The sequence below is a fragment of the Anser cygnoides genome, chromosome 1 (genome assembly GCF_040182565.1).
Source record: "Anser cygnoides isolate HZ-2024a breed goose chromosome 1, Taihu_goose_T2T_genome, whole genome shotgun sequence".
Lineage (NCBI taxonomy): Eukaryota > Metazoa > Chordata > Aves > Anseriformes > Anatidae > Anser > Anser cygnoides.
In genome coordinates this window covers 31,102,475-31,125,652 of record NC_089873.1, presented here as the reverse complement: position 1 = coordinate 31,125,652, position 23,178 = coordinate 31,102,475, and the positions used below count along the sequence as shown (strand labels likewise).

Sequence of the window (23,178 nt, the reverse complement as noted above, 5' to 3'; positions counted from 1 at the left end):
TTTTGCAGATCTCCTATCTAAATCATGCCACTTGGATTTCTTAGAGAACAAGGAATGCTCTGGCAGTTTTCAGAAAATTGGAGAATGGAGAATATTAGAATAGATAAATATCACATAATAGACTTTTAATGGATCACAGAGATGGAAAACTTCAGCAGAAGAGCCAGTGTTAGAAGATAAATGGACTGAATTGCAGACAACTCCTTGCATATCTGGAGACGGCTGAGACAATACCGGATCTGCAAACAAAAAAAAATAGCATTACAGTTACATTTTGATTTAGGGCTCAAATAACAGCCTGAATTGATGAGTCCTAATGAGCAACTTTGATCTGTGAATTAACTGCACATGCTTTTAACCATTGCAAAGAGAGTAGGAACCACACTAGTTTACCGAGCTAAATTCATTTGACTTCATTTCTGCAAAGGGCTCCACCAAAATGCAAAGGCAGTTGCTGAAGGCCTGCTGATGCAGGGTGAAACACTGACACAGCGATGCATTGCAGGGAACTACTTAAAGGACCCCTTTAAAAAAAAAGAAAAAAAATATATAAAGTATGTTCAAACTAATAAATTCATCTTAAAAGGGCAGAATTGAATATTACTAGAAAATAGAAAGGAGTAACTACTTTGAAAGCAAACGTGGTGGTCTTGGTACAAAGCTAGAGCACAACCTGAGAATTAATGCTCTTTGGTTTTGTTCTGGCAGAGACTGCTAGTGAGCTTTGACAGATTCCATTTCCTATGTCTAAGAATCATTCATTTCTTGAAGATCTGTGAGGTTAAGTCCTCCACACTTTCAAATTTGCAAGGAGTTCATTAGCTAGGGTGAACATGATGCAGTCCTGCCTAAAATATTGACTAATATCATGTTATTTTGGAACTGAAAATAGATCACATGAAGAAATGCTTTAGAGCAAGCTTTATGGGGAAAACAAACAAACAAACAAACAAACAAAACCAAAGCAATGACAAAACCAAACAAAATACAACAATCATTAGAGATTTTTGGCTTTGGCTTTACATCTTTCTCATATAACAAAAGCAACTCCAGTTTCACTGCTGTCACTGAACTGGCAGATACATTTATAAACACCAGAACAGAGTCCAGCCTTTTGCTTAAGCACAGGGCTTTTCTGTGCTACTAGAAATGCTGTAGAACAGTTAAGGCTAATCATTCACAGCAATACCTGAAGAGGCCTTTAGCACTTGAACAGCTGAAGGAAAGCAGTTAAAATTTTCACTTGCACACACGTGCACATGCACACTTACTGGAGTCCATGGGGTAATTCCCTTGGATTAGAGAAAATGGGTCAGGCTAGGTGTTGTTAAAGCATCCCTACATCCTACTGCTGTTTTTGAGTCTTAGGATTTTCTGACAGGAATCAAAATGAGATTTTTCTTTCTGCTGGGGTATCCGAGGCCAGTGTTAAAAATGCCTGTTTGGCCAGCAGAGTCCCTCCTGCTGGCCTGTTCATTGGGTGAACAACAACAGAGACCAGCTATACCTGCTTCATCACTTCATATTTGACAAAACTTTGAGCTTTGAGCTTTGCTTTCCCTCTTAGCAACAAGCATTCTTAACAAGCTGCTTCTTTATGTGACCCCACACTTTATTTCTTCTGAAGCTGAGGATTATTATTACAATTATATATCCCAGTTTAAATTAATGCACATGATTTTGGCATGTAGATGTTAACAAATATTCTGATGTCAATAATAATACAGAATTTAGGGGATTACTTTCACCTTCCAGATATTCACTGAGACAACTTTCAAGTTGTGTTTTATTTTCATTATTTTTCAAAAGTGCTTCAATGAAATGCTGAAAATATTTTCTTACAGATTTTTTTCTCTGCTTTTGAAAAGAGAAAGTGTGAAAGAAGCGACATGATGCCTCTTTTATTGTCACAGAGCTTGCACACTTTGCAGGATCAATGGTTCAACATAGCATCACAAAGCCATTAATATGTGGCTGCCAAAATGGGCTTTGAAGCACAACCGCCATCTCATAAAGGCAGAAAAAGCCCACATACAGTGTTATGAGAGCCACATCTGTGTAAAAATCTCTTAAGGTAGGCTAACCAATTGACAGCCTCCCCATGTCTAAAGATGTTTGCATTTTTTTCTATTTGTATTGATGCCTTTACAGTGTAAACACGAACCCAAGAGTTCATGTATACTTCATCTCATGCATTCTGAATAGACCATTCAAGACAATAGGTGCTCACGGAATGTCAAAATAAGCTTTTGTTTTGTAAATCTTTACAGTAGAGAGACATGCACTAATCAGGTTTTGAGTTGTAACTTTTTCTCTATTAACAATGCTAATACTGAAATATATGTTGCAGAAATCTAGCTTTATTGGTTTCATTGCATATTGGCTAGAAGAAAAGGCTCAGCTCACCACTCACAAAATAATAAATAAAAAGCTGTCTGGATTTAGAAGAGCTAAAAGGTTATCTAAACTATATTTCTCAGGTTTCTTAATGACTGCCCATGAAACATGACACGTTTGACACTTCTACAGCAAGAACTGGAAGGATTCAAGAAAACAGAAGAAATATTATGATTCTACGTTTTCTTTTTTTTTTCCCTGATACCGATTTGTGGTCTCCCATGACCATTTTAAAAGTGATCTGTGCAATCCTTATCTGTCATGGAAACAAATTCATTCACTGCGTGGCTGAACAACATGAGGTGAAGTAAATTTCTCAGAAGTCTATCCCCGGAAGGCTGCTATCCATTACTGTTACTAGTTTGCAATGGAAATCGCTTTACTGCTACGCAGAGAGTATGATAAAATTTAAAGACCTGTGAAGGATACATTAGAACAATAAATATAATGCAACTAATATATTAGTGACAAAATATTGCTGAATGTGATGTGTTTATTTATTCTGATTTTTTTTTGAGTTTATCAAAGTAAATGTAGAACTCCTTCAATCTGGAAGTTAACCCAATGAGTAATAAAAGTGAAAAATGATGCACAGATAGATGTATGCACCTAGCATGGGGATTAACACATTCTCATTTTACCTATATATAGTACCTAGGTTTGCAGTCTCTCTGGCAGATGTGATCATCATAAATCAAAAGATTTATCATAGTCAGCCGCCTGATTTCATTTTACCACCTCCAGATGTTCACTGTCTATACTTTGAAAGCACATTATGGATCATTATCCTCTTTTCAACCAGGAGTATCAATGCCTGTATATCTAGTGTGATTATAGTTAAAGTCTGATCATGCAAGGCACTGAGCAACCTCAGAACCCAGGCTTTTTTACAAAAAAAAAGTATTTAATTATATGCCCAACTATAAAGATGTGCTAAAATGCTATTGCTTTAAATGGGACTTAAGTCCATGCTTAATTTTGGCTTTCAAACTGTAATGGGCTGTGTGTTGATGGGAGTCACACTGCAAGTTCATGATCGTTGATGTCCTTCTCCCATATAATTCCACCTATATAATATTTACGATTGGCATATTGTATTCAAACAGGTTGAATGAACATAGATCTGTAATACAATAAATGCTTCAGTGAAGCAACAACTTACCCTTTAAAAGTTTAGCCAGATTTTTTAAATTGCAATGCATCATTGATTTTTAAATATGAAAAGAAAGAAAAGTACTGCTTGTCAAAAAAAGGAAAAAAAAGTACTCCATCCATAAAAAATCCTTTAGTTTTTCACATTTCCTGCAAAAATGTCAAAAGGAGAGGAGAAGTACTGTGATAAATAGTTAAATAATAATTAAATAATTAAAATTTTGCAAAGGAAACTTGGGTTCTTTCAGTGTAATTTCTCTGGATGAGAATGGGTACCAGAACAATGGTCTAGTACCGATTACACAGCCTCGGGCTCTACAGAGTTTTGCATTGTTTTGTTCCCACTTGGCAAGGACTGCCATGCATGATCCACCTCTCTCTTGCAAGGAAGCCAGCTATTAGACACAACATGCTGCTAATGTAAAGTAGGTCCATGCAGTCTTGTTCTATGCTGTAAGGTGTGTTCCTGAGTTTCAGTCTGTGTAGTGAGTACTTTGAGCATGTGGATGTGCTGCCATCCAGATGTTCGTTCTGTGTCTGAAACTTCAGCCTGCCACAGTCACTTCCCCATTATGCTCCAGAAAAGCCTGTGGGTTATCTGATCCTCTAGCTTAACCTCTCTAATGACAATGTTTGGGGACCAAGAAAAAAAAAAATTGCTTACAATGGTCATATGTTTTTATGCTTCTCAGTCCTCAAAAATTATTATTTCACTAGCAAATATTAGACTTTCTGAGATGTATTCCCTGTCCATTCTGGTCTTACTTTTTGTGAGTTTGAGGACTCTCAGCAAGTCAGACTGGAGAGCTCATCCTGCTCTCTTCCCTCTCGCATAATACACTTACTGTTTTGTTCTATGTTCATCACCATCTTTTATGAATACCCATTCAAATCTGGTTCCCACTTTTTTTATCCATGTCTTTCCTATGGCAAGTTTACCCTTTTCTCTGCAAAGTCTCCTTGAGTCAAAGTTTCAGTGTTCCATGGAAATACACTGGTAGTTAAAAGACAAACATCCAATAATCCATGACTGTATCACTGACAGTTTCTCAACCATAGTCCTTACTGAAGTTTTACACCCTTTTCTTGGTCAGAATAGCTACTTGAAGTACAATTCAATAAGCTCTCCAGTGCAACTTAGGCAGGTGTTAGCAAATAATGCGAATTGGAGTTCCCAGTACAGATACAGTTTACAGCTTTAGAAACGGCTAGGAGTCCTGTTTAGCATTACAGGACATCCACAGCATAAATTGTGAGGGAGAACAGTGTCCCCAGACAGCTGATTCTTTCTTCATAGCCTCAGTGTTGGAACGATGAGACAAGATGAGCCTGTATTTGTGTCTGATGGAAAGCCAGGGTGACAAAATGTCTGCTTGACTTCAATGAGCTGTTTGTGAATCATACTATTCAGCTTAAAATATGTACTTGCATTAGTGTTTATAGCAATAGGGCATTATTTTCTAACAACCTGCTTATATTCATGTGTCATTGGGAGAACGGCAGGGAATGACATGTTTGCAAGGAACTTGGTACTTTCTGAAATAGCAAAACTTTTACACAGGAACTTTCTCAAAGTTAACATTCTGCTCTAAATTATGGCTACACAGGTGAGGGTTTTGACAGAAGCATGTACTGTACAGATAATAGGATGAAATCACAGTTCTGCTAAGTCTCTGCTAAGGAATATAATTATTTATGTTCATATTTGATTTTTATAGCCTTGCCTGACCTTTCTTACACTTCCATTTGAGTAAATTGAATATTTTACCCTAACCTACGCTTTGGCTCCAATAAAGAAAAAATGAAGCAAGAGTGCCATACATTGATCTTCTCTCTTTCCATAATCCCTTTGTCAATGTTAAAAGGAGTAAAAATTTACAGTAGCCTTTTCTTAGGATATCATTATATCTTATGTGAATGAAAGATAAAATAGCTAAAATTTTCAATCATTAATGATAAGTAGACAGTAGGTACTTGCTAGTGATTACTTTTTAGATATTATCTCTAATCCACTTTATAGGATTTAGTTAGAAGTTTACACTTAATTAGAATGGAAAGCCAATGTTGCCATTCAACAGTACAAAATAACACATTTCAACTTTTTTTTTTTTAATTTGTTCTTTAGACAAAAATGTCCAAGGTGGTGTTTATCAATGAATTTCAATTTTATGAGTGGCACCAAACTCTTCTGAGAGCTACATAAAGGAAGACTTCCTCTTCCCTCTATATTGGCTAAATATTTTTTATCAAGAGGTCTAGAAGAGTATGTAAGCCTTCTAAGAAATTACTATTTACATACTTATGACTGCGCAACATGTCAGAATGTCATGTTAGAGTCATAATTAATGAAAACAGCCAAAAAATATAGAATTTAAAAGTAGGTAGTACTTGCAGTGGTTACTTTGGGATAGTACTTACATTTCAATGTAGAAACAACCAAATAATATTTGTTGTATACCTTTTCATGAAGATTATTCAATGCAATTTGAAAATAGCAGTGAAGGAGTGATGTTTGTATAGTTTTCCTCCCTGCAGAATACCAAAATATCTAACGTATGAGCAGGGCCATATGACATGTTAACCAAGAGCAAAACACTGCTTTAAGAAGCTCTATTCTATACATTGTATCTAAATACCTCTAAGTCCATGCACCCAAAATTATTTTTCTTTGTCTACTTGGGTAAATGCATTTCACTTTAACTTAAATCCTTTTATGCTGATGTATAAATGAGTCTTAGTATAATTAAGTTAAAAATGTCATGCATTTACCTTTGGAAATACTAGGTATACAGGCATATTTTTATCTCTTTCATAATAAAATAATAAAACTGAAATCAGTTCACCTTGTAGCATATTTAGCTTGACAATACTCTTGAAAATGGTATTCCAGATGAGTCCCATAGGCAGCTTAGGCACAGTCAGCTGGAGGATCAGCATCTTGTGTTGCACTTAAGGGTTCCTTTGTTTGGTGTAAACAAGGAATAAAGCATAATTGACAGTCAGAGCTTACATAAACCCAAGTTCCATTAAATTATCATACAAGGATAGTATGATGATTACAAAGCTTATTACCTGTGTCTAAAATAATCTCTCTTGTGAAATACAGCATGTAGGAAATAGAGAAAATGCTCTAAAAATCACTGAGAAACCAATGTCAAAATGAAGTCTGACAAATGCTGCAGAATTACATTAATGCTACTGTGATAGACTTCTGATATTAAAAATATGTAAAATATCCCTCCAATGTAATTTCTATACCAATTTTCCATTATCAAATTGTATTATTACTCCCTCAATAGTTTTTATTCAGAACTCTGTGCTGTAAACTCTAACACAATTTGCCAGGCATCTATAAAAATTGGAAAATCAAATCTTTTGTCAAATGTAGATCAGAAAAAAAAAAAAGAAAAAAAATGCGTTGAAAAAATGTTGTCTTTGTCTTCTTTCATCTCAATAATAACTTATCTCTAGAACAAGTACTTCTTACTTTCAAATATCCATGAAAAATATCTCAACAATGTGATGGAATGATGAAAGAATAATAAATTTCCATATGTCACCTGAGCCATGAAAGCTCATTGCAAATTTGAGCTAAAGTGTGTTTTCATTAATTTCTGTCACTGAGTTGTCTTACATTGCATTTCATATAGACTAAAAATGCTTGTCTGTTCAGTCGGTGAGGCTAGAAGTCATGCCACCTGGATTGCTAAACTTTTCTCAGCCTTTAAGCATTGTCTATACAAAACAGACTAAGCTGTAGGTATTAATTATTATTGCTGCTTGGCATTCTGGAATGCAGTTCTCCTTTCTTCCTTTCTTTTCTTTTTTTCTTTTTTTCTTTCTTGCTTTCTTTCTCTTTCTTTCTCTCTTTCTCTCTCTTTCTTTTTCTTTGGATGAGTGTTCTCTCCTTTTCACTCCAATAGGTCTTTTCATTAGTAGGGGAAAGCTGATTTTATATGAAAAAGCCATTCTTGGTAGTATTAGAAATACTCAGGAAGATATCCAGGAAAACCATACCCAAGTGTCTCCTCTGACCTTGAGCATCTTTGCAACAAGATAGTTCTAAACATAAAGTCACAGTCTGTTTTGAATCTCTTTATGGCTATTTGGATTAAAGACTTCCCTTATATATACACCTTTCCATTAGCTTGGTAGGGCCTAAGTAATATCACTTGACCCTTACCCTTTACCTTTGGTCTTTTAGGGACAGCTGCCTTAAAATCTATCTACAGAGTGATATTTAAATATTTTGCCACTCATATGGAGTCCTAGTTTCATTGGTGATGAATACACAAAATCTGTCATGTATTCTTGATATCCATATCAAAAAAAAATGAGGAAAGGTTATATTGATTTATATCTCAGCTTCAGCCTGTTGGCATTAATGGATGTTTAAGGAGGCTGACATTGCTTTAAGCATCTTTTTCTCTTGCAGAAAGTCATTTGACAAAGCTTGGGTTCCTGGTGATTGTGCAACTGTTTAATTCTCCCTAGTACATAGCCCATCCCAAATCAACCCCACAGCTTTAAACACTCTGCTATGTTCCTTCAGTCATCAGAATCTAATCTGTATCTGCTGTCAGGCATACTGTCCATTCCTCTTCTGGATTATGAGATGTTCCCAGCAGTGATCATCATTTACTACATATTTCTACAGATTTAAGCACAATTTGGTCCAGATAGGTTAAGTACAATCTCATATAATGTTAAAATTGTTGGTAATTTCAGGACACTTATGTTAATCAAAACTGTATCTGAGATAAAATGTAAGCCTTACTCAGAATAAATGCAGAATAAAAAAGTCACAGACACCTTGGTTTTTGATTCCTCTTGCTTGACATGGTATCGAATTTAGATATCCCAAATACACTCAGATACTTCTCCAAATTATTGGAAAACCAGATGCATTTTCTTGAAATGTATTATACTGTCAATCGACATATATATATGTGGCTTTAAATGATTTAGAAAGCTTCTTCTTCACCCTGTGTGAGCTGGCTTTCTTCAGTATGACAAGGGCTGACCAAGCCCTGCAAGAATATGCCAAATCCACTACTTCCCCAGTCTACATATGCCTTGTCTAGTCTGTCACTCATTCACCATCACAGCTTCTGTTCTTTTCAAATGAATTAAGATACATAGATGTTTGGTTTGTATCCAATGACCCTCATGTATTATGAAGCCCTAGAAACAATTGCAAGAAGTAACTCTTGTAAGGGAGTGCTTTAACTCAAGGCCTGAATCTTCCAGTACAACATGGCTGTAGAGAAGATGGAGGTACTCTCTTCACAAACGAAGCTCTGTACAGGACAAGAAGAATAGGCACAAATTGATTCCTAGGAAACTTTGTCTAGGTACAGTGAAAAAGTTCTCTAGCCTGAGAACAATTAAACGTTTGAGCACGTTATCCAGACGACTAGTGAAATCTCTTCTCTGGAAACATTCAAGAAGTGGCTTTCCAGGGCCCTGAATAACCTGAGCTAAAGCCCTTCTTTCAATAGAATGTAGGATGAAGTAATCTCCAGAATTCCCTTCTGAACTGGGCTTTTCTTTGACTCAATGACTCAGGGAACTAAACAGGCAGAGAAGAATCAGTTTACAAACCTAAGCCCTCCTGTGGTATACCCGTGTTTAACTCAGGGGCATAAAAGAACTCATGTGCTGCAATCCAGATTTGGACCAATATGGCTGAGGATGTATACATGGGTATATGTAAAGTGAGAGGAGGAGGGAACCAACAATGCATTAAAAGACAGAAAGGTTGTGGAAGTATATGAAGCGTGTTGCAGAAGTAGCTCCCAAACACAAATGTCCAGAAGGCTATTCCTGGATGGCCAGCTGCCATTTCCATCAGTGGCATTCAGCTAGTCTCCCAGGACAAATTTATCTCAGGAAGAGCTGATCAACTAAATAAGAGGCGTGGACCACAGAGATGTTTGTTTATTTTGTTGTTGTTGCTCTAGACGAGTGAAGAATATTTTTTAGTGTAGGTAATACTCATTTTGGACTGATTCTGACATTTTATATAATGAAAAGCAGATCATACTTAGTGTCAGAGCACATACCATCTCTCTAGACCTCCCACCTACTCATGTGCAAGTACACACATTTCTCCAGATGCCAGTTGCTGACAGGGGCTCTGGGGTATGCTGTCTGTGTCCACAACCCAATGAAAGGTGACTACAAGCTACACGTATGAAAAAGGCTCTGTTGAAGAGCAAACCTGCTAGCAAGTATTTTTCCTTTCCATTCTAATTTATCACAGGAAATCTGTGCCAGAGGCAACTCAGGAGTCAGGGTCTGGGACTGGCCTCTCTCAGAGAGCTCACCAAGAGCCCAATCCTACCAGTCAACAGCAAAGCCAGCATACCTTCGCCCTTGCTCGAGCCCCTGCCTTCACAGTACAGCAGCAGGCAGAAGAAGCTGCTGAACAGGGTGAGCAACTCAACAAGCAAAGTGAGAGCTTTGTCAGCCTGTTCAGTACCCTGAGATAGGCGTAAGAGCTAGATGCAAGAGCCTGCCATGCCTTAATCAGGTGGTTGCTTGGAGGGCTTGCAGGTTACCAAAATTCACCCAGGAGAACAGAAGATGAGCAGCTCCTAACTGCTCCTAATAAGCTACTGTTCTGACTGGTCACAACATGAATGAAATAAAGCCGTTCTGGCAGAAGGAGACTTGACTGCCTAAAACATCCAGGATAGATGAATTCTCCAGCCTGTTCTTTTTTGTTGTACGTAAGTACTACCTAACCTCACTCTGTGTGTGTATATGTGTGAGTGTAAGAGCTTTGAAGAAAAAAATAATTGTAGTTTGTGTAATACACAATGCAGTTCAGTGATCAGTGCGGTGATCCTTTATGAAGGCTCTGGGAAAAAAAAAAGACTAATCATGCATTTAGAATAAGGCTTGAATATATTCCAGGAAATAAGATATGGTGTCATGCAATGAGTAAGGAGGAGAAAAAAAGAAAGAGTAGTGGTTATTTTATTTTTTTCGTTTAGTAAGTGTTGTCCATTTAGTGCACTGAAAATGGGAACATTCCAAGGGAAATATGGTAGGTGAGGACAGGAGGGATTTCCTGTACTTATTTATTGGAAAATATTATTATTAATAATAAATGTTATTATTATTTATTACTATTATTATTATTTTGGCAATATAAAGCTTTTGTAAAATTCAGAATACTATTTCATGTGGATATAAAGGACTTTTAGACTAGCTGAAGTCATGCCTATTTTAAGAGCTGTTAGGTTCTTGAAATATTTTTCACATTCATATAAGCTGATGCAGAAAAATGAGTTGTTATTGCCGTTTAAGTGCAGATTTCCCAGGCTTCTTATTCGCATTTATCCCTCTGCATATCCTAACTCCATACAGAGAAGGTGTGAAGATTTATTAGCTGTGTGTTGTATGAGTAGGTTGAATTGTTTGGTTGTAAATCAGTTAATGGTCTAAAACACACAGCAAGCAAGGCTTTCATAGGTAAAATGAAAACTAAATATTTCATAATCACTGAAATAATAATAAAGAAATAAAGAACACTTCTTTCTGGTGAATTTCTCTGAATAGTTTAAATACTCTTCAGGAAGAAAGAGAATAGATTTTTAGGTCTTCTTGTCACTAGGAAGGGAGCCCTTACTGTGAGAGGGCTGTGATCAGAAATACTTGACAGTTTAGCAGAAGCTAGGCCAAGAATGTAAAAATAATGTAGGTAAGGTAAGCAGCTAGAAAAAGGCTGATTTAAGGTTACTGGTTGGTTTTCCTAAATACAGAAATGAAAACTTAGTGTCTGTTCTAGGAGCCTTTTTTTTTTTTGCCTTTTTTTTTTCTTTAATTCATTAATTATTATAAAATAGAAATTATTTTCAGCAGATACATCACACAACCTACAAACATACCTGTATCTAAAACCAAAGATGTGTTTATCCCAGCATCCTGTCTTCAACAGTAACTAGCAGTGGGTAACTAATGACAGAGTGTACAAGTAGAGGAGACATATGTCATTTAAACATTGTCTCAGCCTCCAGTAATTTTCAGTGCAGGGACTTCCTGATCCAGTGTTGATATCTGCACTTTTAAGAGGATTATTTTGCATTGAACCATCCAACTTCCCTTTTAATTTATAGAAACTTTTTCCACCATAACATTGCATGGCAAGTAACTCCACAACTTAACCGTGCACCGTGTGAACAACCACTTCTTTTTGCTTGTTTCAAATCCAGATCATCCACTTTTGGGGTGGGTCCCATTATGTGAAAGAGCTATTCATTCTCCTTCTCTAAGTTTTCAAAGAAAAAATGGCCGTAGCTGTTGCATGCAGTTTTGAATGCGGTGTTGTCGGTTTTTATCAGGCAAGACTTTAGATGTAGGCTCAACTGCAGAAAGGTCTGAGCTCCCAAAGTGCAGTGGGGGAAATAGATTCAATTTCTCCCGAACACAGCATTTTTAGGCAAAAATTCTATTCAGGCTGATAAGAGAGATTTAACTAGTCATGGTTTAGGTGGTGTGGAGCCTGTGTAAGTTTCCCAGCTCTGTAGCCTTCCATACCAACAAGAGAGCATTTCATTTATGTTCCTTGAGATGCTCCACTAGGATGTTCTGCTCTAAAACTGAGGTGCTGGTGATCAGGCAAGTTTCTGCAGACCCTGGAGTAGCGCAGTAGAGTTTTCTTTTCTGAAATAGGAAAACTCTCTGAAGACTGACAGATTCTGGCAGTGACTATTTATAAAAAGCACTATGACATGAATGTCAAAGTGATGATGGAATTTGTTAAAAGTTTGTGTGAGAATTGAAATGTTTTGTCATTTACTATAACCTCCATTTTAGTGTAGTTTTTCTGATGGCAAAGTATTGTGTCTAGCCTTCTGTTCCTCTGGCTAATACCCAGCTTACTGAGAAAGCTTTAATAATAGCACTTAGCTTTTACAGCATCTTTTATCTGAGGCTTTAAAGTACTTTACAGAAGTGGGTACCATTATCACAATTTTTATAGGCAGAGGAACAGATTGGGTTACAAAGTGAATACACAGAAGAATTATGAGTAGAGCTCAGGTTTCTTGATCTTTAGGCAAGTGTGCTAATCACTAGCCAAATTTATCCTCTAGGAAAACAGTAGGAGATGGGAGGATCCAACAAAGTGGGGACATCATTTTTGAAGTTATCATTCCAGTGGTAGAAGTTCTCCTGTTGCGATGCAAAGATGAACTATAGGCAAATAACAATTGATTTTTTTTTTTAAGCTAAGATCAGTGCAAATGAAAGTTCAGCATGATGCATTGAATGCTTCCTGCCCTAATGAGGAGTTCTGCACCACTGTTCCTAGTGATGAGCAAGACAGAGGCTTAGCGAATGTTGAAAGGGTTGGTTACCCTTTCCAGTTAGAGGAGAGAGATGGGCTTCAAAGAGCACAAAGCAGAACTTGAACAAAGCAAGAACAGCATTCCTGAGCTCAAATTAGTTCAGCATTTCCAGCTGTCAAATGAAGCAGAAACTTTTTATTGTTACTTTAAGTTAGAGCAGATTCCTTTATTCAACAGGTGGACCAAGAGCAATGAACCCATCAATAACAGTTTCCTGCGTAGGATCATGAGTGATGAAAAGTTACAAGGTCTGACATGTGATCTTCAGTAGCTACACAAATGAAATCAGGGTGTGTTAAAATTGATAGCCATGTGTTTGGTCCTGACAGAAACAAAACAGGCCCTGCTTTTAAAAGAAAAATGAGACTGAATAAATGCATTCATGATAGCAAATATCAGATGTTATCTTCAGCAGTTGAATGTATTTGTTTTCTTTCTTTTCACACTATTTTTCCTTATCTTTTTGTATCTCTGGTCTACTAAATGACTTTCATTTAATGTTTAATTACCTATCTTTAGAAACACTGTTTCCTTCAAAGGCATTTCCTTTCGTAAAGGTGGATAGTGTGAAATGGTGTGCACTCTCCATTACATATTTTTTCCTAAGAAATCACAAACAGACACAATAACAAAGGGTAAAATTTGTGGCTGAGAGTACAGATTCTGTCTCCACTAAGGGAACACACAAATTAAAAAGCAAATTGGAAAAAAAATGTTTTTCTTCAAACACAACAGGAGAACACCTATTCTTGCGTTAAAAACACACTAAACCCAAAAGGAAAATATTCTACTCCATCCCCAAGAATATTGAGATTTTATTGAGATTATATTTGTATATGTATATATATATGTGGATAATAGGGAGATTTGATGATTTCAAGCAGACTTTCTAAGCCTTTAGACAGAAGTTCAGTCAAGAAAAGCCCTCAGAATATGAATGTGAAAGAATCCATATAAAAGAGTTAAACATGTGACCTGGGATGTCATATCTACTTTTGCTAAGCATCTTATAAGTGTAATAACCATGCCTGGAAATGGACGACTGTTGAGAATGTTTGATTTTAGGCTGTCTATGAGGAAAACTTTTTTTTTTTTTTTTAACATGTAACTAGGAGTCCATGTTTTTTTGTAACATAACAGGTTAAGGTTATATGGCATTCTCACCTAAAGCTGAAGGATAGCGAAGATAAGGAACATGTAGTGAAACAATTCTCCTGGTAAAATCTTGCTTCAATAGGTGGAAATGACTGAAGAAATAAATTTTCTGTTGCCTGACAGCAGAGGAAATCCACGGGTTCATGTGATAGCCCAGAGTGCTTCATTGTTAGTCTGTTGTTTACTCTTATTTTTTTGTGTTCTTTTAAGACCAATTGCAAACTGTTATTACTGTTACACTGGCAGGAGAAGAAGAGAGAAGGACTTATGAGGTCTTTGCAAGACCAGTTTGGAATCAGTTACTAGGTTAAGCAAGGAACCATCTCTAAGCAAGGAAAGACATCTCTAAAAATGTAAAAAAGAAAAGTAAAAAAGAGTGTAAACGGTGGTAAGTTTAATGTAAAATGGTAATAAACCAGTCAGGAATATTTTTAAATACAACTTGTAATAGACTTCAATAGTTACCATACAAATTTTTTGAGCACAACAGAATCAGAACCATGATGGGGAATATGCAGGACTCATAGCTACCTGAGAGGTTAATGAGGAAGCACTCTGAGAAGAAAAAGTTTCATTCACCACAGGGAATCATTGGGAGTTTCCCACAGTAGAGCTCATCTTTTCTCTGGAAACATTGGAGGAACAGGCTTAAAAAAAAATGTCAGAAGAAAACATTTCTGAGCAAATCAATAAAATGAAAAATGACAATTGGAAAAACAATGGCCGAAGCGAGATGATATTTACACAGAATTACTAAAGGAACTTGAGTGGGAAATTACGAAGGTATTAACTGAGATATGTAACTTGTTGCTTAATTTGCCAAAGGAATAGAAGGCAGTCAGTTCCCTAAGCCTCCACTTCTGGCAGTTTTCAGAGATAAGACATTGGGGTGTGCTGCTGTTAGGTTTGAACTGGTATGTACCTTCTTGTGTTTTTATACTGTGACAGTTATTTAGGAACAACTAAATTGAACAGAAAGATCAGAAATGCCTGTCTTCTGTTCTTTATACATAATTTTTACATACTGATGGCAATTAATTAGTCTTCCTCTTGATAAAGCACAGAAATTTAGGATCTAGAAGAAAGTCCAGTGGCACAATGATTAAATTAAAATACCTGCATTCTTCAGGTCATTAAATCAAGTATACAAAGTATACATTTGTTTTGGTATTTGGTTTGGTTAGGGAAACTCAGAAACATTTTTAAATGCTAGTTGATTACATATATTTTAGAGTTAAAAACAAACAAACAAAACCCAAAACAAACAAATACTTAGCAGGAGCCAGAGTTGATGATTAAAAATTTTAAGCTTTAACAGGAGAAACAAGGCAAAATTAGCCAAAAGATAATTAAACAGAATTGCATTGTGTCTGTTTTCAGAGCAGGCTTGTGAGACTAAAATTCAAATCAGTTCTATATTTCAGGAATTCCTCTGCATGTCTAGATACAGAGGTGGTATGCATCTGACCAACTGTAGCTGTTTATATGTGTCCAGATTAATCCCCTCCCCCCCCGCATTTTTTTATCACAGTAATCTTTATATAAAAAACATACAACATAGCTTATATTTGCTTTATCTGCGCACATCTTCTTCTCATCTTCTGTGACTCAGGGTGAGAACAAACCTCTTGCAATTTAACTTAGTGAGCCTTGAACTGGTAAAGGATAGACTTGTATGTTATGTGACAATAATGAAAGACTAAAACTAAGGTAGATACATCCAGTGGTTCTCGCTTCTGTTTTCAATTCAAATAAACAGGTTTGGAGGAGTTTAACTAAGGACATGTTGCGTAAAGTATGATAGGAATTTTGAAAATTATTACCTGATAATGTGGTCCATAGTCGTTACACATAGCTCTTTTATGACGTATAGTGCTATGGAACACAATGTTTTTCCCTCCATCTTTCCAAGCAGTAAGTAGTCGGATGTCAATCAATATAGAACATGCCAAAAAAAAAAAAAAAAAAGCTGGCTATGTTTTATGTTGATTTGCATGCTAATATCAGAAAATGCAGAAGTCACTGCAGCTGGTGCTTTAAAAACGGTTGCTCACAAAGACTGTTATTATGGAATAATTAAAAGCCGAAATACACAGAGATGGCAATAAAAAAAGTCTTGTCAGCTGGAAATTACTGCACGCAGACTGCAGACTGAATCTAAGAATGAAATGAATTACAAGTGACTTGTTAACCTATTCAAGAGGCTCATTTGTGTGGTGGTTTTACCCTGCTGGGCAGCTAAACTCCACCACAACCACTGTCTTACTCCTCCTCCTCAAAAGAAGAGCAAGGGAGAAGAAAGTATCCTGGAAAGGAAAAAAAAAAAAAAAAAAGAAGAAGAAAAAAAGAAAAAAATACTCACAGATTGAGATAAAGATAATTTAATTAAACAGAAAAGAAAGAGGGAAAACAAACTAACAAGCAAACAAAGGCCGTGGGGAAGCATAGAGGGAAGAAAAAAATATTCTCTACTTGCCATCAACGAGCAATGTTTGGCCACATCCTGGGAAGCAGGGTTGCAATACATGTAGCACTTTTCAGGAGAACAGACATCTTCATAACAAGAGCACCCTCTTCTCCTTCCCTTTTCCTGGCTTTTATTAGTGAGTGTGACACCGTATGGCATTGTATATCCCTTTGGTTGGTTTGGGTCAGCTGCCCTGGTGATGTCACAGAATCACAGAGAATCACGGAATGCTTGAGGTTGGAAGGGACTTCTGAAGATCATCTAGTCCAATCCCCCCGCCAAGCAGGATCACCTACAGTACATTGCTCAGGATGGCATCCAGGTAGGTTTTGAATATCTCCAGAGAAGGAGACTCCACAACATCTCTGGGCAACTGGTTCCAGTGCTCCATCAGCCTCACAGTAAAGAAGTGCCCTCTCATATTCAGCTGGAACTTCCTGTGCTTCAGTTTGTGTCTGTTGCTTCTCGTCCTGTTGCTGGACACAACAGAAAAGAGACCAGCTCCATCCTCTCAACACCCTCCCCTCAGATGTTTATATGCACTGATGAGGTCTCCCCTCAGTCTTCTCTTTTCCAGGCTAAGTAGGCCCAGCTCTCAGCCTGTCCTCATACAACAGTGGCTCCAGTCCTCTAATCGTCTTTGTGGCCCTCCTCTGGACTTGCTCCAGTAGCTCCATGTCCCTCTTGTACTGGGGAGCCCAGACCTGGACACAATACTCCAGGTGTGGCCTCACCAGGGCTGAGCAGAGGGGGTGGATCACTTCCCTTGAACTGCTGACAACACTCCTCTGAATGCAGCCCAGGGTACTGTTGGCCTTCTTGGCCACAAGGACACATTGCAGGCTCATGGTCAGCCTGCTGTCCACCAGGGCTCCCAGGTCTCTCTCTGCAGAGCTGCACTCCAGAAGGTCAGCCCCCAGCCTGTACTGGTGCTTGGGATTATTCCTCCCTAGATGCAGGACCCTGAACTTGCCCTTTTTGAACTTGATGAGTTTCCTCTCAGCCCAACCCTCCAGCCTGTCGAGGTCCCTCTGAATGGCAGCACAGCCCTCTGGGCTATCAGCCACTCCTCCCAGTTTTGTATCGTCAGCAAACTTGCTGAGGGTGCGCTCTGTTCCATCATCCAGGTCATTGATGAGTAAGTTGAACAAGACTGGACCCAGTACTGACCCCTGGGGGACACTGCTAGCTACAGGCCTCCAATTAGACTTGGTACCACTGAGCACAACCCTCTAAGCTCTGCCATCTAGCCAATTATCAATCCACCTCACTGTCCACTCATCTAGCCTGCACTTCCTGAGCTTACCTAAGAGGATGTTACGGGAGACAGTGTCAAAAGTCTTGCTGAAGTCAAGATAGACCACATCCACCGCTCTCCCCTCATCTATCCAGTTAGTCGTCCCATCATAGAAGGCTATCAAAATGCTTGGATAGGCATGATTTCCCCTTGGTGAATCCATGCTGACTACTCCTGATCACCTTCTTATCCTCCACATGCTTGGAGATGACTTCCAGGATGAGCTGCTCCATCAGCTTTCCAGGGATGGAGGTGAGGCTGACTGGCCTGTTGTTGCCTGGGTCCTCCTTCTTGCCATTTTTGAATATTTTGACTTTGGCTTTCTCAGCAAGTACAGTTTGCTAGTTTCATTTTTATACAGTTATTTATTAGTGTTTTTTTTTTTTTTTTTTGTAATTAATAAACATTTTAAAGTTTGACTAATTAGAGAATCTGGCTAATTATTTTGATTAGGAGAGATATTACATAAAAAAGCAAGGGGATAGTTGAGAAAACTGTGGAGAAACTTCAGAATATCTCCTAAAATGTACAGGTCATCAGTAGAGAAAAACTGATTGCAATCAAAGATCAAGAAAATCACTTCTTGATGAATTACAGTGTTACAATCACAATGTGCTGCAGATCAACAGCTCAGTTCTGTTTTATATATTCTGAATTGTCCACATCTTTATCCCTTGTGTTTGGGAAGACGAATTTCAGACTTACAGGATGCTGTGGTGAAAACTGCCTGGGATATATATTGATAGAGTCATGGAGGAGTAAGTGGAGGAAGGGTGGAAGGGTGGCTTTTTTTTTTTTTTCTCTCATATTTGTTCCCAACATGCCCTAATATTTTGTAATAAGCATGGACTGTGTCCTACCAAACTCTGATACCAGTAATTTTCTACCAGTAATTTTTTGCCAGTGTGTTTTTGAACACAATAGAGCAAAATATAATGAATACAAGTAGTCCAAATACCTCCCTAAATGAAAAAGCATGTTTGGAGGTTGGGAGATGGGGGGAGGTAGTACATTTTTTTTGTCATGTTCAGATATATTCTGATTTTCTTACATTATTTTTTCTGCTCTTTTGCACAAAGCTTAATATATTAATATTACTAAAAAAACGACTCATTGCATGTTTCAACTCCCATTTATCTTTTCTCTCTCTTTTTTTTTTTTGTTCTCTTGTTTATCTAATCATTTCAGCATCTTTTTTTCAATATTATGCTATTTATATTTGCATCTATTTTTTCTATCTCTTAGAATACATTGATTTATTAGGATGCTCATTAATGTAGTATTAATTTCCTCTAAATAAAGCAGGTAGCAAAATATTACTTTAGGTACTAATTTGTGTGTTTAGGTTAATATTTCCACTTTGTAAAAACATAAACAAACAAACAAAACAACATAAAAATGTGAAGTCTAATTAACATTGTAAATTAATCTACCAACAATGTGGAGAGCACATTTTTTGTTATGTCCTGGAGTGCTATCTATATTTATGAGCTGTAAAAAAACCAAGAGCTTTTGACTTGATTGGCAATTAGTAGTGATATACAAGCCTAATTTTCTCAAACCAGTACTACAGGATCATCATCTTATCTCAAACTGTAAATATGCAAAGTTCCAAAATAATGTTAAGAACCCAATATCATGATATGGCAATAAATGATAAAAAAATAAATGATAGAGCAATAAAGCTAGATCCATTCCAGAACTGTTCATGTCAAAACATGTGAAGTATTGCTCTTCATAGTCTTGAATTACTATTAGAATTTGTCATCTTGTTGCAGAAATATGATGTAGACTGGATTCTTGAAATGAAGAAATTTGTGGACTTTTTGGAAACTAAATTCCTAGTTGGTCTGACTTCTCAGCCTTCTAAAACAAGCTGCCTGTGTACTGAGTGAGGTTTCAGCATTCCTTACCTTTGTTCATTACTACTGCACACAGGAAATTCTGTCTGAAATGTAAAATAAAGACCCTGATCCTTTTTCTTTGTTGAACTTGTAGATATTATGTAGAAAGTTTGTTCCAGCTGGGAGGATAAATGATAAAAGGATTCTTCCTAACTTTCGCTTTTTAATTTGAGGCTTCTCTCAGAGCCTATGCAGTACAATGTCCATTTCATTTTTATCCCTGCTTTCACCTCTTTCCTGAAATGGGTCTTGCAAAAGTGTTAGACTCCATAGAGACATGATGCTGTGCTTTTGTGATTCTCACCTAGCTCTGTAATAGCAGTTCTCAACTACCACGCGTAGGACAAGATTATTCTGAAGTTGTTCTGGATGCAGGGAATATTTAAAATAGTTAATTCTGGTGGTAGATACAAGACTGAAATCACAGGTGTGAAATATTTTTCTATTATTGTTTGAATATAAATATTATCTTAGCAAACATAGAGCTCTGAATATATCTTTTTTTTTTTTTCTATGACAGGTTAGGGCATATGCTCATGAAAACCTCTCAGATTTAAACTCACCTGCATCAGCATTATAGCCAGTCATGAAATATTTCTGCATGTATGTTTAAAAAGACTCCATGCAATGGCCTGAATTTCCTTGTTGTTATCAATATACATTGGTATATGTCACCCTATTCTTTATAGAATGATAATTCAAAGTTGCAATAGTCTCTCCATACTTAATCTGTTCAGACAAATATCTGCAGCTAAAAAGGCCTAAAGCTGACCTTTCTTCTCCCTTTCTCTCCTCCTTTGCTATGGTCTCTCTGATGGTCCTGGAGACTGGTGTTTTCAAACACTTGTTTTCAAGTAAAGGTCCTGGAAGCCAAGCATACTAGAAGAAATCTGCATGGTGAATAAAATCAAACAATCCTAAAAGGTGCGTGTGTCTTTGATTTGGATATTGCTCATCTGTATTACTAAGATCTCTGAGCAGTTCAGCCATGAAGAAAGCTGGAGGTTTGGTCTCATTGCTCTTCACTGCGTTTATGGAATACCAGCACCAATTATCACAACTTAGCCTTTACCTGAAGTCATCTGCAACTTATAAAGGAGTGGTTGTACACAGACAATGTCAGTGGCTTGGACCCATGCATTTTTTTAGGTAAGAAGTACAGTAAAATTTGGGTTTTGTAACAAAGGGTATTTTTTTTATTCATTTGTTAGTTTGCACATCTCCTTCCTCGATCCCGCTGGAGCATGTGAGGACGTTCCTTGGTTTATGAAGCAGGGTCCCAGCCTAAAGGGACAGTCCCAGGCATATGGGGTAGCAAACAATGGCAGGCAGAGATTACAAGTGGGAGCCAAGAGACTTGAGTCTGCAGATCAAGCTTGCCCCGCAAGACTGTGAAAAGCAGCAGGGAATAGAGAACCTGACCTTATGTGATAGAAGAAACCTTTCCAGGGACTGGAAGGATTGTGAATTCTTAGTAGTGACTCAAAGAGCCACTGAAGTGACTGGAACAAACCCTGCCATCAAGCATCTTACTGCAAGGAGAGAGAAAGCTGAAGAAGTAGTGTTTTTATGGCTTTTTGGTTATCATTCTTTATTTCATTTATTTATTTATTTATTTATCACCAAATTACTCAGAGATTTCTCTATTTAAAATATTAAACATTCTAGTTTCTATTCTGATACAAATTAGCTGTGTTGAATTTAAAATCCCAGGGATATACTTAGCAGAAAAAGCAGTTTAGTCACCTTGATTGCAAAGCTCTGTGCACCCAAGGATGCCGCTGCAGTATGTAACCAGTAATCTAGTTCGAGTGCAAGCCCTTGGTTCATCTCTATCTTCTTGCTTTAAGAGCTTCAAATCATAGAATCATGGAATCATTAAGGTTGGAAAAAACCTTCAAGATCATCTGGTCCAACCATGAGCCTACTACCAATGTCACCCACTACACCATGTCCCTAATCACCATGTACAACCTTTCCTTGAACACCCCCAGGGACTCCAAGTGAATCCATCACCTCCGTGGGCAACCCATTCCAATGCCCGACTGCTCTTTCTCAGAAGAAATGTCTCCTAATTTCTGACCTAAACCTCCCCTGGTGCAACTTGAGGCCATTCCATCTAGTCTTATCATTAGTTACCTGTGAGAAGAGGCCGACCCCCAGCTCCCCACAACTTCCTTTCAAGTAGTTGTAGAGAGCAATAAGGTCTCCCCTGAGCCTCCTCTTCTCCAGACTAAACAACCCCAGTGCCCTCAGCCGCTCCTCACACAACTTGTGCTCCAGGCTCTTCACCAGCTTCATAGCCCTTCTCTGGACACCTTCCAGGGTCTCAATGTCCTTCTTGTAGTGAGGGGCCCAAAGCTGAACACAGTACTCGAGATGAAGCCTCACCAGAGCAGAGTACAAGGGGACGATCACCTCCTTGGTGCTGCTTGCTACACTATTCCTGATATGAACGAGGATGCCATTGGCCTTCTTGGCTACCCAGGCACACTGCTGGCTCATGTTCAGGCAAACATCAATCAGCACCCCCAGATCCTTTTCCTCTGCGCAGCTTTCCAGCCAGTCTGCCACAAGCCTGTAGCGTTGCATGGGGTTGTTGTGACCAAAGTGCATGACCCAGCACTTAGCCATGTTGAACCTCATTCCAAAGGCCTCTGCCCATCGACCCAACCTGTCCAGGTCCCTCTGCAGGGCCTTCCTACCCTCCAGCAGATTGACACTTCCCCCCAGTTTGGTGTTGTCTGCAAACTTACTGAAGGTGAGTTACTCAATTCTGTCATGCAAATCATCAACAAAGATAGTAAAGAGGATGGGCCCCAACACCAACCCCTAGGGAACACTGCTGATGACTGGTCATCAGCTGGATTAGAATCATGGTTAGATGTTAGCTATACACATCCATGCTCTAACACCTGAGCAAACAAAAAGCTGACATTTTAGAGCTATGGGTTTGCTTTCCTGGATAGTTATTGGATAGACTTGTTACAGATAATATCAACAGAAATGTGAAGATTGGTATGAACGTAAGAATGACAATATGAATGACAGAAAGGTTGTATGAATGGCAAGTGTTGGCATCTAGATTTACAGGTCATGAAGATCACTGTAAATCTGCTTGAAGCTTTTCAGGGTATCCAAATCAAAAGGGCACCATAAAGCCAGAAAAACTATTTGACAACCTTAACATACATATCTTGATGTCAGAATTCTGGATAGACCACTTGATGCTTGTATGTGCTTACAATAGTGGAAATGAGGGACATTGATTTTATTTCAAAATAAAAGCACCTTCTCCTTCTTCAAGGTCTCTCATTCCTTCTTTGCTTCTCTTTTGTTATCACTGTTGTTAGAAACATCTTTATTGTTAGGCTTTTTAGAAATTTTATGCTAGTTTAACTCAAATGGATAATGATGCTCATTTGGACTGAATGCTCTGGTCCTGAT

At 37.8% G+C, this 23,178-nt stretch overlaps 1 long non-coding RNA gene across 1 annotated transcript; it reads right to left on the bottom strand.

The window, feature by feature from the left end:
- Positions 1-72: 72 nt before the first annotated feature.
- LOC106045645 (uncharacterized) lies at positions 73-16,722 on the bottom strand. Its single transcript, XR_001212897.3, has 5 exons — positions 16,540-16,722; positions 15,887-15,966; positions 14,595-14,710; positions 6,393-6,508; positions 73-239 (listed from the first exon to the last, which is right to left on the bottom strand). It is a non-coding gene; the product is annotated as an uncharacterized lncRNA (long non-coding RNA).
- Between the last annotated feature and the right edge of the window lie 6,456 nt (positions 16,723-23,178).